Raw genomic sequence first — 16,492 nt, forward strand, 5'->3', positions numbered from 1 at the left:
TGATCAATGAAATAAAGCTTTTGGTTCACTCTTTGAGTCTTTTACCTCCTTTACTTGTTCATTTTTAGATCGTGTATGTTTTCCGACTAAAACCGCAGAGCTGGATATTTCCGCCTAGGTGTGCATGAAAGTTGTGATTTTTCAAAAATCGTCCTTTAGGACGTAAGCTTAAGTTTTCTGATGGAAATTTTTTCTGTTGCGAATTTGTGGATTCCTAGTAGCGATTTCCGGCACCTTGGCTGGGGGCTTGTTTCCGCGGTTATTGACGGATTGCCATTGGGCTTCGTCGCCGCTGGCGAGCGTTTCCGGCTAAAGGTCTTCCGGATCGCGGAAGGTCAAACGAGTAAGCCGGAAAACATAGAAATCAGCACTTGCTTTCCAGTTAAACGAAACATGCAGATAATATTAAAGGATTGCAGGATAAGTTGTTTCCGCACATGCATAGCTGTTTCGTCCCTAGCTACTTAAGAATATAAGTTATATTACAAACCCACTCCGGGGCCAAAATGATGCAACATTGTTTCACTGTTTCACAGGAATTCTACGCGGAGGATTGCTCTTCCTCAGATTCCACATAGGCGGAGCCATCGCCATCGCCATCACCGGAGCCCACGTCGGAATCTTCGTCAGAGCCATCCTCGGATAGCTCAACGCTCGATCCAGAGCCCTCCGCGTAGTACTCCGCCTCGCCTTCCTCCTCATCTTCCGCGTCGGAGAAACCCTTGGGCATATCATACTTGTGGTACCAGAACGAGTGGTTAACTCGCCTGACAAACACTCGATCATACCCTTTGGTCTCCGCCAGAATAGAGCGCATATCGGCACCCTTGGGAGTGTTGCGCGCAATATCCGCGAAGTTAAGAGAAGGGAAGTGTGCCTTGCAGGTGGCTAGGACAAGGGAGGCGACTCCGCGAGCGGAAGATTCTTGCTAGTCCTTGATGAATTCTGGCACTTGCTTCATCAGTTTTGACATAGTGTCAATCACTGTGGTCTTGACCCTCTTCAAGGACAGGGTCTTGGCGATTCCGCGACACGCTGCTAACAGCTCGTCAATGGAGCTCCGCGCTTCATCATATGCCTCCGTCCTCTTTAGGGCTGACTCCTTGGTCCACTCGAAGCCAAGGCTTGCTGGAGAGATTAAGGATCAGTTCCCTCGCGGATAAAGCAATACATGATGAAGTCGGAATTACAACATAAAACGATGCTTACGGAAGATCATCTTGTCGATAGCCTCCGCCTCCGCTTCTTGAACATTGTTTTTGGCCACTAAGGAAGTTACCCTTTGTTGGCTCTTCTTCAGTTTGTTCGTCAGTTCCGCCATGTCGCGGGCGTGCTTCTCGGAGAGCTCCTTCCTCGCCAAATTTTCCTTCTCGGAGGAATCCTTGATAAAGGTCTTGAGGGATTCGTTCTCCGCCTCGAGCACTTTGACCTTGGCGGACAGCTCATCGAAGGCGGAGTTCTTGGCGGTTTCTTCTGTAGGCGGAAAAGTGACAACATGTTATGCATCATGAAAAATCATCGCAAGATACAAATTCAACTCGGAGTTCATACCCTGAAGGCGGGTCTCCAAGCGCTTAATAGCCTTCTGGCTATTTTCCGCGTTCTGGCGCAGCCCCTCAATCTCCGTTATTTGCTCCAGCACGTGGGTGCGCAGATCTTCGTGCAGCTTCCGCGTGTTCTGAGAAGCAGACAAGAGTTAGTCGGATATTCAAAATTCTGGGGGCTGACGAGGAGTTCAAAGTCTTGGAGGAATAAAATTGTAAATTTCCGCCTAAGGTACATATTGAAGAAAGCATCGGCTAACACATGTTACACGGAAAAAAATGTCTAACCCAATGCTTGGGGGCTAGTGTTACCTGGTGCACCTCCTTATGCTTAGCAAAGAAGACCTTGAGATCGCTCTCAAGGTCGGAGAGCTCCTTCATTTCTGTATCTGCAGGCCCCCACACCTTCTCCATCATGTCGGAGACTTTCGCGTGGCGCTGTGCGAGGTTAAGCTTTTGCAGAGATGAAGTAGGTTGAGGGTCAGTTTGGAGCATGCTGGTGGCATGAATCAGTTGCACCTTCTGCTCATATTGCTCTGGCGTAGGTTCGGTGGAGGTAGCAGTGGGCTTCTCAGGCGGAGGTGCAGATGAGGATGCGCCCTTCCCGGAGTCACCATGTCCAGTTGGGTCTTCAGGAAGGTCATCGATGTTGATGACGTCCTTGGGATCCGGCTTGGTGGCAGAGGAGGCCTTTGGCGGAACCTCGACCTCCGGCGTAACTGGGATGGAAGTCGGAGATGGCTTGACCTTCTTCTTGGGGGCTCTTGGGTCCTTGGGGGGCTGGCTTCCGGAACTTCTGTAAAAGAAAAAAGCATAATAGTTAAGTAAGTATTTGCTCGTGATAACAGAAGATTTTGGAATTCGGAAATCGAGCACTTACCCGGAAGGCTTAAAGAACTGATGGATGTCGGGTTGGGCTTTGTTGCTGGTGTCGATGAGTTTGAGGCGCTTCTTCTCCGCCTCTGCCTTCCGAGTAGCCGCAGTGCTAAGAACTTCGCGGGCGCGTTTGGCTGCAGGGCTGGAGGGAGCAGCCCTCTTCCTCTTGGAGGGGCGTGGACCTTCGGGAGCTTCCGCCTCCGACGCGGCCTCCGGATCGGTGTTACCCGTAGATGGGACCCGGAGGAGAGTTCCGAGTTCACCTTCCTCGAGGGCCTCGAGCTAAGATACAGAACCAACACTTAGACAAAATTTTGAGTACAAAGGAAACAATGGTCAAGTCAAGATAACGTGCTGCGGTCCCGAAACCGTTGGTGTGGATGTCTTTGTTACACACGTGAACATGGAGTTCACGCGGAATCTTGATGAGGAGCCGGATCCTCTTGTCGATGGTGTCGGCGGAGAGATTATCTTTCGTGGCGCGCATCGGATCGTCGCGCCCTGTGTAGTGGAACATCAAGCGGTCCCGATGCTGAAGTGGCTGGATTCGCTTGGTGAACCAAGATAGGGGGAGGTCCTTCCCCGTTAGGCCCTCCTCCGTGAGCTTGCAGATCCGCCTAACGGCACGGGTCAGCGGTGGCGACTCGGAGAGGTGGGGGCACTGCGTCCATGCCGGAGTTTCGTTGGCAGGGCTGTTCTTGAACGGCGGCAGCTTCCTTTCGCCCGTCGGGTCGGTGACGTCCTTCAAATAGAAGAAGCCTCCGGACCAGTATCGCGCGGATTCGTGACGGTCGGTATGGGGGTAGACGTGGCCGGGGCGGAGCATGAAGGTGATGGACCCGCAAGTTGCCAACTCGGAGGTCTAGCGGATCTTCTCCTTCTTTACGGAGAAATAGTATTGGAATAGGGGGAGTTCGGGAGTTACCCGGAGATGGCCCTCGCAGAGAGTGACGTGGTTGCTGGTCGCCAGGACGCTGTTTGATATGTTGTGGGGCTGAAGCCCATATTCCTTCATGATTTCCGAGAAGAAATCTGATGGCGGAAAGGAGAAGCCTCGTTCCACTAGCGCCTTGGTCACCACCATCTCGCCATCCTGAGGGGCTGGAGCTAGGGAACCCAGAACTGTTCGCCAGCTTCCGGGACGTAGGAAACCTTCCGCCTCGAGGTTCTGCAGCTCCATTTCAGTGGTGGTGCAGGGCCACCATTTCCCTTTGGCTTCGGAATCTCGCTGACGAGCCTTGGATTTTTTGGCTGCGTTTTCTTCCTTCTGCGCCGCTTGTTCCGCCTCGGAGGCTTTCTCCGGGTTTGCAGAAGTTCCTTCTGCGTCCTTACCGGAGTCCTTGGTGGAATCCGGTTGGACTGGAACGAAAGGAGGGGGCGCGGAGGCGAGAGGGGTTGCCATGATTGGCTCGGAAGTTGGAGGCGGAGTCGCATAAGACATCTGAAGAACAAGCAGTGGCGGAAAACGTAACATTAGTCGGATCCACATCGTCTTCCTAAGTATCATCTCTTCCAACTACGGCGAAAGACGAAGCTCGAGAACTCACCGTGATGGACTCCGCGGTGGTCGGAGTTGCCGGCGACGAGGATTTTGCGCGGTGGCTCGTAAAGTTAAGAACACGATGAACTGTGCGGTGGTGCAACAGCTCCGGCGAAACTCCAGCGGGTTTTCCGGCAGACTCCGGCACGGCGGAAGGGGAGCTCGAGGGCGGCGCTTCGCAGAGAGGTAGAAAGGGGGTGAATGAGGGTTTAGGGGTTGACGGTGGGTATTTATAGACCGAGGGGAGGAGATTCGTGCTCCGCATCCTGTGGTCGGAACGCAAGCATCGCATCGTTGGATGCGTGACACGTGTCAAAACCCTAAACGGTAAAAATGGCTAAGGATAAGTTACCGCTCAAATCGCGCGAAATGGCGCCAGAATTGGCGGAACCTTTTGAGTCTTTTGAGATTCCGGGTAAACAGCGCGAAGATAAGCAGTTCTCGTTCGCAAGCAGGGGAGTAACCCGGAGACATGTTTTGAACTGTCGATGGATGAAGTCCCGCAGGATGAGAAGATTTTCCGACTAAAGGTTGGGAAAGAAGAAAATGTGAAGTTGGAGTTCTTCAAGTTTCTCCGCGTTACCAACATTGCCGGAGACCATAAGGCGCTGGCAAGGCGGAAACAGGAGGTGAAACTCGGAGAACTCTGGGGGCTACTGTTGTGGGTATACTTCATGGGTGTACCATCGACAGTGCCTAGATTCGGCAAGCCCGGGTGGCCCATAGACGGTGATGTGGCATGTGGCCCACCGGGCGGCCCAGTTGTTGTTGATCCTGAAGGATGAAGTCCGGCCCAGGAGAAGGGAGCCGGATCCGACCGACCTTTGAAGGAACCCGGATCCATGGAGGCCCAGTAGGAACCCGGATCCGGGATGACATATAGAGGGAGGCGGATCCTTGACGTACACGGCAAGGCACAGTACCGTAGTTAGGCAAACCTGTAATCCGGCTGGGACTCTCCATGTAAACCCTAGATCCGTGCGCCTTTATAAGCCGGATCCTGGGAGCCGTAGAGGCACAACCACAACTCATTGTAACAACGCGAAAGCGCCCAGATAATTCCAGACAAGCAGTAGTAGGCTCTGTCGTCGTGCAGGTGTTCCGAAGCTGGGTAAATCGCGTACCACCGTCCCGTGTACACTCCGCCCTATGGCCCCTACTTCTTCTCCCCCTCGTGAGGATCCCTCCTCCGAGGTACCGTCGATTAGGCAACGACAGACACCCTGTCCATGCACGACCCTTGGGGGAGCCCAGATGAGAGCGTCCCTGAGGAGCATATTGAGGAATGAGGACATGCGCGGTCCATGCTTGTGGTGCCAACGGTGAGTCTTCAGAATAATTAAAATCCAAGACAGAGTCTGTAGATAATTTATGGATACCTAATTGGTCAGTAAGTATGAGCAGAGCAAGCGGTTAATCCATTCCTGCAGAAAGGAGCTAATTTATGTAGAAAGAGTGCATGTAGTACTAGTCAGATAGCTGAATGTTCCTAGGTTCAGATCCCCTAACATCGCAAGTGCCAGTTCTGAATTTCTCTGACCAAAGTAGTCTGACTTCAATCAGTTCAGTGCATTGTTGGCTATAATTTTTTCTTTTGCTAAATATATAATTTTCATCACCAATTGTTTTACTCCTGGTTCACCTTCATTGTACAATTTTAACACATTGCATATTCTAGAAAATAAGTTGCAGTTGAATTCAGAGAAAATAACCAGTCCTCTCTTAACCGATTCTTTTTTCTTCTCTGCTCACATGTTTCCTTCTGGGTCTGGCTCATTTATCATTCATGGTTGCAGCGTTTGATTTGTAGGAGTCCTTCCGCCATTTCTGGTTCTGCAGGGAGATGGGATGACTTTCTTGAGTATGTGTGCCGCGAATCAGTCGAACAATGTGGCGGCGTGAATAACTGGCAGGAGACGCCATGGCGCATGGTTCTCAAAAGGTGAATCTGCAACGAAGTGCGATTTTTTTTGTCATCTTTCTTCCCGTTAAGCTTAAAACAATTTCATGTCCTGATTATCTAAAATACCCGCATAAGTACCACTGGAGTACAATTAATTATGTTCTAAACCTTAAGGTTTTTTTCGAGTCCCCATATAATCCGATGGAAGATCGAGCTTTTGTTACTACAGAATATGCTCTTACTTGAATCCTTCGATACCTGAAAAAAAAATAGACTTTGAAAGTTTTATCATAAGTTACTGAAGAAATGAAATATATATTCTTATTTTTGGTCATTGTAGATTTCCATTGTTCCATTAACAAAGAGGTGGCTTACACTCTAAATGGAGTAATTAGATGACTCTCGAGCCATATGGTTGTTTGTCCTTCGAATTGCTTTCTGAAATGGGAATAAGTGGTCCACTTGATGGGCAGAAAATTGTTAGGTCGTAGATTTATTAAACTTCTGTGAGTCTTTGTTATTGCTTTTCTCCTAGAATTTGTCCTCGATACTGTTTTACCGGATGCAGATATAGTTACCATTGCATCTTTTGGTAGGATAGTAAGGTTGCGAATAGAGGATATATACTTAAATGATGTACACTGCTTAGTCGTCCATCCAAGTGATGAAATAATTCCTCTGACATTGCCTAACTGGTCCCAGGGATTAGATTAACTTTTTTTTATATCATGGATCGTCCCTCAAGCATTTTTTATTAATGTTTCTTTTGTATTGCACCAAATGCTTTTTAATTCCATAAGAGTCTGCCATCCAATAGTTGCATCCATCAATTTCCAAGAACAAGACATTCCTCTGTCCTTTTCGTGCCATGATTTCCTAAGCAATGGAAAAATATAATATGTATACAGTCGTAAGAATATGTTATTAATTAAGTACAGTTTTACCTGAACCATGGTCCAAGTTTTAATGTTTGTTTTGGGAATTGGAAAAGGTTCTAAACGGCAAAACAATCTGAGATTTCATGCACCCTACCTACCTCTTTCGCCAAAGATAAAGTATAGTTATTGACACTTTGTATCAACAAATTTCACTTATTTTTCTGCCTTCTTTGGGTTTTACTTCGTTATTAATGTCTCATATGTGTACTGCATACTTTTCAACCTTCAGCCTTAGTGATAGCAACACTTCATTTGTAGTTTGATCACCACCAAAAAATAGTATTGTAGGTAATAACAACACTTCATGAGGTGATTCAGTAAAAAAATGTCTACAAAAACTTATTATTGAATTGTACTATAGCCGAAAGTTGCAAAATTAGATTATTGCAGATGTGTTCAGCTTAGGTTTGCAGTACTCTACTATATGTACTGTACAGGATTGAGATGACGTATGTCTGGAGGTTAGGGTCTCCAAAACTATGAATAGATATGATAAAATGCATGAGAGCAAACCGGTGTCTGAAATCTTGATTTATAGATTATAGGCCTGATCCTTTTTGGCTTAAGTTAGAACTACGCTAAACAACTCATACTATTATCAACTCATTGCGTGCTTTACTTAGTTCTATGGATAAAATTAAATTATATTTCCTGTGCTAATAGCTTTGGTAACTCTAGACGAGAGTAATGCTTTAGATTGATGGTTTTCGTGGTCTCTTTTTTCAATGTCAAAACTCATGTTATTTCCTTCTTTTAGTATACCGTCAACTAACAGGTCAAGTCACCCCTTAAATTACCATCACTACGGGAAAAACAGGCTTTGCCGTGCAACTATTTGCACGGCAAAGAGCTCTATTTGCACGGCAAAGGCTTTGCCGTGCGACCCCGCACGGCAAAGATCGCACGGCAATGTTATCGACGGCAAAGGCTTCTTTGCCGTGTGACTCGCCAACGTTGCACGGCAAAGGCTTTGCCGTGTGACGCCGCACGGCAAAGGTCGCTTCTTTGCCGTGTGCCTAACATGTTTTATCTAAAAAAAAGGCCCCAAACTGGCTTGTCTGGGAATCGAACCTAGGACACAGAGTAGGGAAAGCGTGCAACCTTGCCACTGAGCTATGTGTTCATTTGTTGATAACTATACCATGCCATGCCTTTTGAGATGAGAAAAAATCCAGTTTCTACATCTTTACCGTGCGCTTACACTAGGCAAAGGCTTCTTTGCCGTGCGTTTTTCAAAAACACTAGGCAAAGGCTGGTTTGCCGTGCAACCCAGCTGCGCGCACGGCAAAGGATGAGGCACGGCAATGCCCAACGCCTTTGCCGTGCACCAAGTCTTTGCCGTGCGGTGTGTTGGACCATTGCCGTGCACCTTTCTTTGTCGTGCGGCCTCTTCCATCTTTGCCGTGAATCGTATCTTTGCCGTGCGCTTGTGTCTATCTTTCCCGTGACCAAGGTCTTTGCCGTGCGTTTTTATCTGTGCGCACGGCAAAGATTTCTTTGCCGTGCGGGGACACACAGCAAAGAAATGCTGCACGGCGACGCATATTTTTCCCGATATATGGTAAGTCAGTTCGGTTTGAAAAGGAAATGTGTGTATGTCTGAAAAAATATAAATCACGATAGACTAACACTACGGGAAAATCAGGCGCTGCCTTGCAGCCTATCAATGCCGTGAGCCGCCGCACGGCAAAGAAATCATTGCCGTGCGCAGCAAGCAGCACGCACGGCAACGAAACTCCGCACGGCAAAATCTGAGATCAGCGCACGGCAATGAAGGCAAGCACGGCAAAGACAGAAGCGGCGCACGGCAAAGAATCTCATCACGGCAAAGTACAAAGAAAGCGCAAGGCAAAGAAAGGAAGACGGCAAAGTCCCTACATGCCGCACGGCAAAGAAATAATGCACGGCAAAGGCCCTGGGCATTGCCGTGGCTCGCCCCTTTGCCGTGCGGACAGGTTAGTTGCACGGCAAAGGCACCTTTGCCGTGCGTTCCCTTCTTTGCCGTGCGCCAATATAATTTTTTTTGTTTTTCTTCCTATTTTATTTTATCTAATACTTATATTTATTTGTTAATTAGTTTTTCTTTTTGATGACTATTTATTAGACAATGTGCAATACAAAATTACTCTCCATTCATCCCACACATATATCAGGGTTTCGGAGCAACCCACGGTTCGGAAAATCTCCTAAGTGTTATCGCCCAACGGTGAGGAAGGTCACACCGGGGAGCTACTTTTGCACCATTAGACCTTGCACCACACTTTGACACATATCATAGGTCCACATGCAAGATTTGGTGGGGTTCCGGTAATCCGGCGGTCGTTCTCCCCCTCCTCCCCCCAAAACAGCGGGTGAGACGGGATCCTGAAATTGGGTTGGTCGAAGTTGAAAGGAACTCCGTTTATAAGGGAGAGGATGTGTACATCTTGGCTACCCAGGCCTTTCAAGTATTCTATCTCCCGTACGCGTGCAAAAACCCGACAAAACGTCTATCCAGATGGGATGTTGTGATGACGGTGCCTTCACGCAATAGGCCGCCCCCGCCAAACAAGGACGATTACCGCCGCGTAGACCCCTCAGCAAGGAGTGTCGAGTTTTATCAGGAAGAAGGGCTCCCGGCCATTTCACAATCGGCTTGCCGACTATCGATGACATGGTCGTAGACGATGAACAAGAAGACGCGGGCATGGATGGAGACAATGCAGAAGATGAAGCCGAGGATGTTTGTACCCGTTGACGTCGAAACCCCCGGCGGGCGAGACGGGCAACACAGGTAGAGCCGGGAACAACTAGGGCTGCGGCTGGCCCCGGTCCCTCGGAGCGACGGCCCGCAAAGCCTCCCGGTCGCACGTCCGATGCTATCGCAAGGGCGTGCCACCCGACCTATACCTGGTCGGGAAGGTGTGGATGATGCCTCGCTTGGTTTCCTGCATGGCATACACGTAAACATTAAATACGAGCCTCGATCGGCTCTCGAGTTATCCCGTGAATCGGCTCAAAGAGCCGATCCACCCATGATTCGAACGAGGTGTCCGAATATATGGTGGTCCTGCTTGATCAAGATAAAGCTAATGAGATCTACGACGATTTAGGGTTTTCACCGCATAATCGGATCATCCCACTCACGATTGGGCCTCGCGCTCGCGCACGGTGACCGTAAACCGATCCTAGATAGGGCCTAAAAACCAACACGAGGTTGATCCCCGGAACATCCTTTCTAGGGCTAGCAAACGTCACCCTACACGCCGCTGGATCCTCCAACCCTTTGTAGGGCCTAACTATTGCGGATGTTAAACTAATCCTTGATGAACAAGGAGCAACCGTAACGGATCAGATCTACTAAACTATGATCAAGCGGGTGCCGCCCCTACACCTAAGATAGGTGTAAGGGCGGCTAGATGTGCAAGGGTTGCATAACGAAAGCATGTAACTCGAAGAACAATGCTAACCCTAACACATCTAAGATAACTACGTTGCTCGCCATCAAAAAGGCTTCAGCACGAGCAACGCATGAACAACGTAGGCAGGCTTGTGCTGCCTAGATCGCAAGATGCGATCTAGGCAGCATGATGCTTACCGGAGAAACCCTCGAGACGAAGGAGTTGGCGATGCGCCGAGATTTGTTTGTGTTGAACGTTGGTTGTTGTTTATTCCATAAACCCTAGATACATATTTATAGTCCAGCTGGACTTTCTAATGTGGGCGTGCACTAAACCGTGCACGGGTAAAACTCTAACTCCTAACCGACACGTAATCTAATATGTTACAGATATAAGGGCAAACTAGCCCAAACTTTGCATGTAAGGCCGATTCACGTATTTCTTCTATACATATATTCTTTGAATCCATCTTGATCGCGGCCCACCTCTGACGTGGTCAAATTCTGGTGATAACACATGCCCCCCTGGTTTTGGAAATGACATTTCCAAAATCATTGTGCTCTTCTTTCGTCGGGTCATGTTGTGGCAGAGCAAAACTGCCGCAGAACCTTCCATCATTACGCCTCGCCTCCTGGGCTTCTCTGTACGAATTGACAATTTCGGCATCACGTCCTCGAGAACCGTCATGGCATTAAATCTCCTCTACACTCTCTTTATTTATCCGTGCCGACCGGTTCACCATTCCATCCCCTCGCTCTGCTCTGTCCAGCAACGCCGAAAAACCCTCTTCCCCTGCAGCCATGTCTTCCTCCTCCTCCTCCGCTTCAGGCCTCTCTCTCCAATCGTCGTCGAAGAACAAGGAAGAGGACGATCCCCGCTCCGGGGCGAACCCCATCTCCTCTGACAAGGAGAAGAAAGAAGGAGAAGCGGAGAAGACCAAGGCCTCCCCCTCCGCTAGGCTTCCGCCGAAGAAGCGCCCCCGCATGTGGGCGGACAGTGAAGACGATGATGACGACGAGGAAGGGGAAGATGAGGAGGAGGAAGATGATTCCTCCCCCTCCGTTGGGTATCCTCCAATGAAGCGCTTCCGCAGCTGGGCGGATAGCGAGGATGATGATGATGACGAGGAGGAGGAGGAAGCCCCAGCCGATGGTTGGGACAGCAGCGGCGAGGACTTCTCCGGCAGTAGCGCCGATGGCGACGCCGACGATGACGACGCTAGCGAGGAGTAGTTATGTAGGACCAGTAGCCCCTTGAGCAATCGGCTCTTCTTTTGTTCTTCTTCTGAGCAATCGGCTTTTCATTGTAAGGCATCCCAATATTAATGAAAAATTTCCTTTTAACTTGATTTCGCCGATTTCTTTCATGCCGATTTAGCCAATTTTTCCTCATCTGACCTTGTCGACTGTTGGCCTAATCCACGCTTAATGACTGATGGCAACGCATCAGTTTCTTACGATAATCTGCGAGGCAGGCCAATTCAGTCATCTATCCAAGCTAGCCATTTCTGCCGATGACGATGGCACAGCCGATCTTAGCAGGCTGGCGATTTGATCTTGAGCAGGCGTCTTTAAGAGAGCCCTGGCACTGTCTTGGATGCTCAAACTGATAACTCCGTAAAAAACACCACTCTTCAGACCAGTCGCGATGCAGGGCTAGCCGATTTCAACCAAATCGGCTCCCCAGAGCAAGGACCTTTAGGGCGAGCTGCCCCCCGAGCCTTAATCAAGGCGAATCAGCTAAATGTGCCGCCATTAGCCCCAAATCATGATGTAGCCAGCCGATTCGGCTCACCAGAGCAGAGAACCTTCAGGGCGAGCTGCCCCCCGAGCCTCTTCAGTCCACTTCTTTGTCTGAGGCAAACCACCCTTAGCCTGATCTGCACATCCCTGCTGCTCTTGGCATTGTTTTTTGAAGAGAGGATCCGAGCCATTGAACCATTGACCCACTCCATTAAGGAGTTCTTCCATCAGAGTCTCTCTTCGTGGTCCACTTCCTGCTCCATTGATCCTCTGACGATTATACCTCTTGAGTCGATGGCCATGCATCAGCTTTCATATCCTTAAGTCGATGTCTGCTGCATCGGCTGTGCTTAAAATTTTTCGAAATTTTGAATTTTTTACGGCCGATTTATGCATCGGCCCCCATGCTTTAATACTCATCACCAAAGGATGAGACACTTCTACTGCAAATCCTCGTGTTTTATCCACCTGGGTGCCCCCCCGAGCCGATTCTGTCAAGAGAATTGATGGTATCAGCTCTGTTGGATTACATGTTGAACCCAGGCAGAATGGATGGTGAGGATAATTTTGGCCGATTGCTGGAATCGGCCTCCACGCTGCTTGCTCGGTGAAGGTTTTGTAATGTCCCTTCATTAAATTTTTTTTTCTGGGGCCGATCACAAGGATCAGCCTCGCCACGTTTGCTCATTGACGTGCTCTTGCTACTCGTTCAGGCCGGTAGACACAACCAGCCCAATCTCTGACTTTATCATGTTGGTGCGCTTGCTGTCGTCCACCTTGAGTGCATCGTGTAATCGTGGAGCACTAAGCTTCGTCGGAAGAACGAGCACCATGTTTGTGCCAGCCGATGTTTCATCATCGGCTTTCCTTTGCTTGGGGCGCCACTCCATTTTCCGTGGACGACCCTCTTCATCCAGGGTTCGCTGAACCTTCGCAGCCAGATCAGGCCTTGCCTTTCTTAATGTATGCAAGTATAACCTCTCTGCTTCCTCCAGGCCGCGCAATCGCTGAACCCTGCGTTTCTGGGAACGGCTGAGTCCATCAGGGCGCCACCTTGGCCGGTGGTACCTGTCTTCTTCTTCTCCCTCGTCTTCTGAATCTTCGAGATCTTTCAACCGAGGGGACTCAGCTCGTTTGCTTTGTGGCGGGAGAGGCCCTAGGCGCTTGAACACGGACACGTTGGCTGTCTCCTTCTTCTTGGTTGCATTACGGGCAGTTGCCGATTGTGGGCAATCGGCTCATTCCTGAATCCCAGCAGTGTCTGAAGAAGGGACAGTCCCAGTGCCTATCCTCGTCGACTTGCTCCCCGAACTTTTCCTTGGCACGGCGCTCGTGCTCCTCCTCATCACGATCATGCCGACGACGTCTCCTGTCGTCCCTAGCCAGACGATCTTCTTCATCATCGTCGTTGAATCGCCGGCGTTGGTCATACTGACTCACATACTTGTTGAGGAGGTGATCAGAGAGAGGTCGTTGATACCTTATGTTTTTCACCTCTCCCTCTGTGACGTAGCGCTTGCCGTCTTGGCGGAGCCGATCGCGTGGAGCGGCTTCCTCTGTATCTTTGCTATGAGAGCAGCTGCCCTCATCTCCGTCCTTACCAGAGTGGTGTCCCGGTCCTACCATGTTGATATTGTACGAGAAATCCGGCTGGCACCCTCCATGGTAAGTATACTCCACCATGTTTACGGCGGGGAAGGGGTGTGTGTCGACCTTCATGGCGTACTGGTTGAAAATTAACCGTCCGTTTTCTATCGCCATTTGGATCTGCTGCCGCCACACCCTGCAGTCGTTGGTGGTGTGGGTGAACGTGTTATGCCACTTGCAGTATGGCTTTCCGTTCAGCTCTTGCACCGTGGGGATCTTGTGGCCTTCGGGTACCTTTATATGCTTCTCCGTGAGTAAGAGATCAAAAATCTGCTCAGTCTTGGTCACGTCGAAGTCGAACCCTTTTGGAGGGCCTTGTGGCTTCACCCATTTGCAGGTCACGGGGCCTGTCGCTCGAGTCCATTTAGCCACTGCTACCTCTCGATCTCCCGCAGCACCTTCATCCTCGTCTGCCTCAACCAGGGTCACCGCACGCTTGAACTTGTCCTGGTAAACGTCCGGGTGGCGCTGCTCATATGCTGACAGCTTCTGCACCATGTGCGCCAATGAAGGGTAGTCTGCTTGGGAGGCCACGTCCTTAATCGATGATGAGAGACCCACCACCACCAACTCGATCGCTTCTTTTTCACTTACATGAGCCGAAAAGCATCGGTTCCTAATGGTCCTGAAGCGCTGGACGTATTCGACACTCGTCTCCCCGCGCTTCGTCGTACTTGTGCTAGATCGGCAATACCGAGCATCGGAAGCCTCCGAGTGATACTTGCTCATGGAACTGCTCTTCCAAGCCGCTTCCAAGTCCGGATGGAGTTCGGTGGCAGCGATGTGTACCACCCGAAAGCCCGTCCTGTGAGGGATCGTGCGAAGAACCTCACACGCAACTCGTCTGATGCTGAGATCGTGCCCAGCTGTGCCAAATATCGGCTCACATGCTCGATGGAGCTGGAACCATCCGATCCACTAAACTTTGTGAAGTCCGGGAGCCGATATTTGGGTGGTAGCGGGATCAGTTCGTAGTCGTTGGGGTACGGCTTGGTATAGCCGAACGTCTTCCTTTTCGGCATCATGCCGAACTGATCTTTCAAGATTGCACAAATCTGATCCGCTGTGATGGCTGAAGGTGTCGAACCCTGAAGATTCGCCGGGGTGGCATACTTAACCAGCCATGCTTGCTTTTCCGGTTCTAAGCCAACTGCAGGAGCTGGGCTCTGGAGGTTTGTCGGAGTGGCGTACTTAGCTAGCCACGATTGCTTCTCGGGATCGGCTCCCGACGTTCCTCCTGCCGTTCCAGAGGCCCCTGATGTTGCAGCCTGGTTCGAGAGTGCCCAGGTGTTGCAGTCTGGTACGTGTGCGCACGCGTATCCGTGCGGGATCTCTTTGGGTGCCTCAGGTAGGAATTGGTAGTCACTAGGATCACCACCAATCTTGTAGACGACGTATGCCGATGAGTTCGGCAGTTCCGGTGCTGCCCATGCGAACGGCCTGGGGCTGGAGTGGCATCTCTCCTTTGAAAGTCCCCGCAGCCGGTCCCGACGGAGAATACCGGTGGCTCATGATTTCCTGGACCACGCGCGGAGCGACACGCTCCGCGAGTGTTCACCGAGCTCTCGTAGTGGCGGTGCGGCGGCCGAGCCACCATGTAGTTGATCTCCCGACGCAGCGACCTGGTGCGTTCTTCGACGGGGTGGAGAGGTCCACTCCATCGAGTGCGCCTTCGGGTGTGAAACCCTTCCACCGACGCCATGGGAGCGGGTTCGGTGGAAAGAGCCGATGAGTTCGGCTTCGAGGGTTGCCTTGATCTCGTCATGTTTCTTCTTGAGCTCATCGGGCGAGATCCTCGTACTTGACCGGAGTGCCTTCCGCCATCTCGGATGTAGATGGCGATGTTGTGGATGTCGTAGGTTGTCCCACCGGGCGTGCCGAGAATGTGTTGACGTCGAAACCCCCCGGCGGGCGAGAGACGGGCAACACGGTGAGAGCCGGGAACAACTAGGGCTGCGGCTGGCCCCAGTCCCTCAGAGCGACGGCCCGCAAAGCCTCCTGGTCGCACGTCCGATGCTATCGCAAGGGCGTGCCACCTGACCTATACCTGGTCAGGAAGGTGTGGATGATGCCTCGCTTGGTTTCCTGCAAGGCATACACGTAAACATTAAATACGAGCCTCGATCGGCTCTCAGGTTATCCTGTGAATCGGCTCAAAGAGCCGATCCACCCATGATTCGAACGAGGTGTCCGAATATATGGTGGTCCTGCTTGATCAAGATAAAGCTAATGAGATCTACGACGATTTAGGGTTTTCACCGCATAATCGGATCATCCCACTCACGATTGGGCCTCGCGCTCGCGCACGGTGACCGTAAGCCGATCCTAGATAGGGCCTAAAAACCAACACGAGGTTGATCCCCGGAACATCCTTTCTAGGGCTAGCAAACGTCACCCTACACGCCGCTGGATCCTCCAACCCTTTGTAGGGCCTAACTATTGCGGATGTTAAACTAATCCTTGATGAACAAGGAGCAACCGTAACGGATCAGATCTACTAAACTATGATCAAGCGGGGTGCCGCCCCTACACCTAAGATAGGTGTAAGGGCGGCTAGATGTGCAAGGGTTGCATAACGAAAGCATGTAACTCGAAGAACAATGCTAACCCTAACACATCTAAGATAACTACGTTGCTCTCCATCAAAAAGGCTTCGAGCACGAGCAACGCATGAACAACGTAGGCAGGCTTGTGCTTGCCTAGATCGCAAGATGCGATCTAGGCAGCATGATGCTTACCGGAGAAACCCTCGAGACGAAGGAGTTGGCGATGCGCCGAGATTTGTTTGTGTTGAACGTTGGTTGTTGTTTATTCCATAAACCCTAGATACATATTTATAGTCCAGCGAGACTTTCTAATGTGGGCGTGCACTAAACCGTGCACGGGTAAAACTCTAACTCCTAACCGACACGTAATCTAATA

This window comes from Lolium rigidum, chromosome 2, assembly GCF_022539505.1.
Source record: "Lolium rigidum isolate FL_2022 chromosome 2, APGP_CSIRO_Lrig_0.1, whole genome shotgun sequence".
Taxonomy (NCBI): Eukaryota; Viridiplantae; Streptophyta; class Magnoliopsida; order Poales; family Poaceae; genus Lolium; species Lolium rigidum.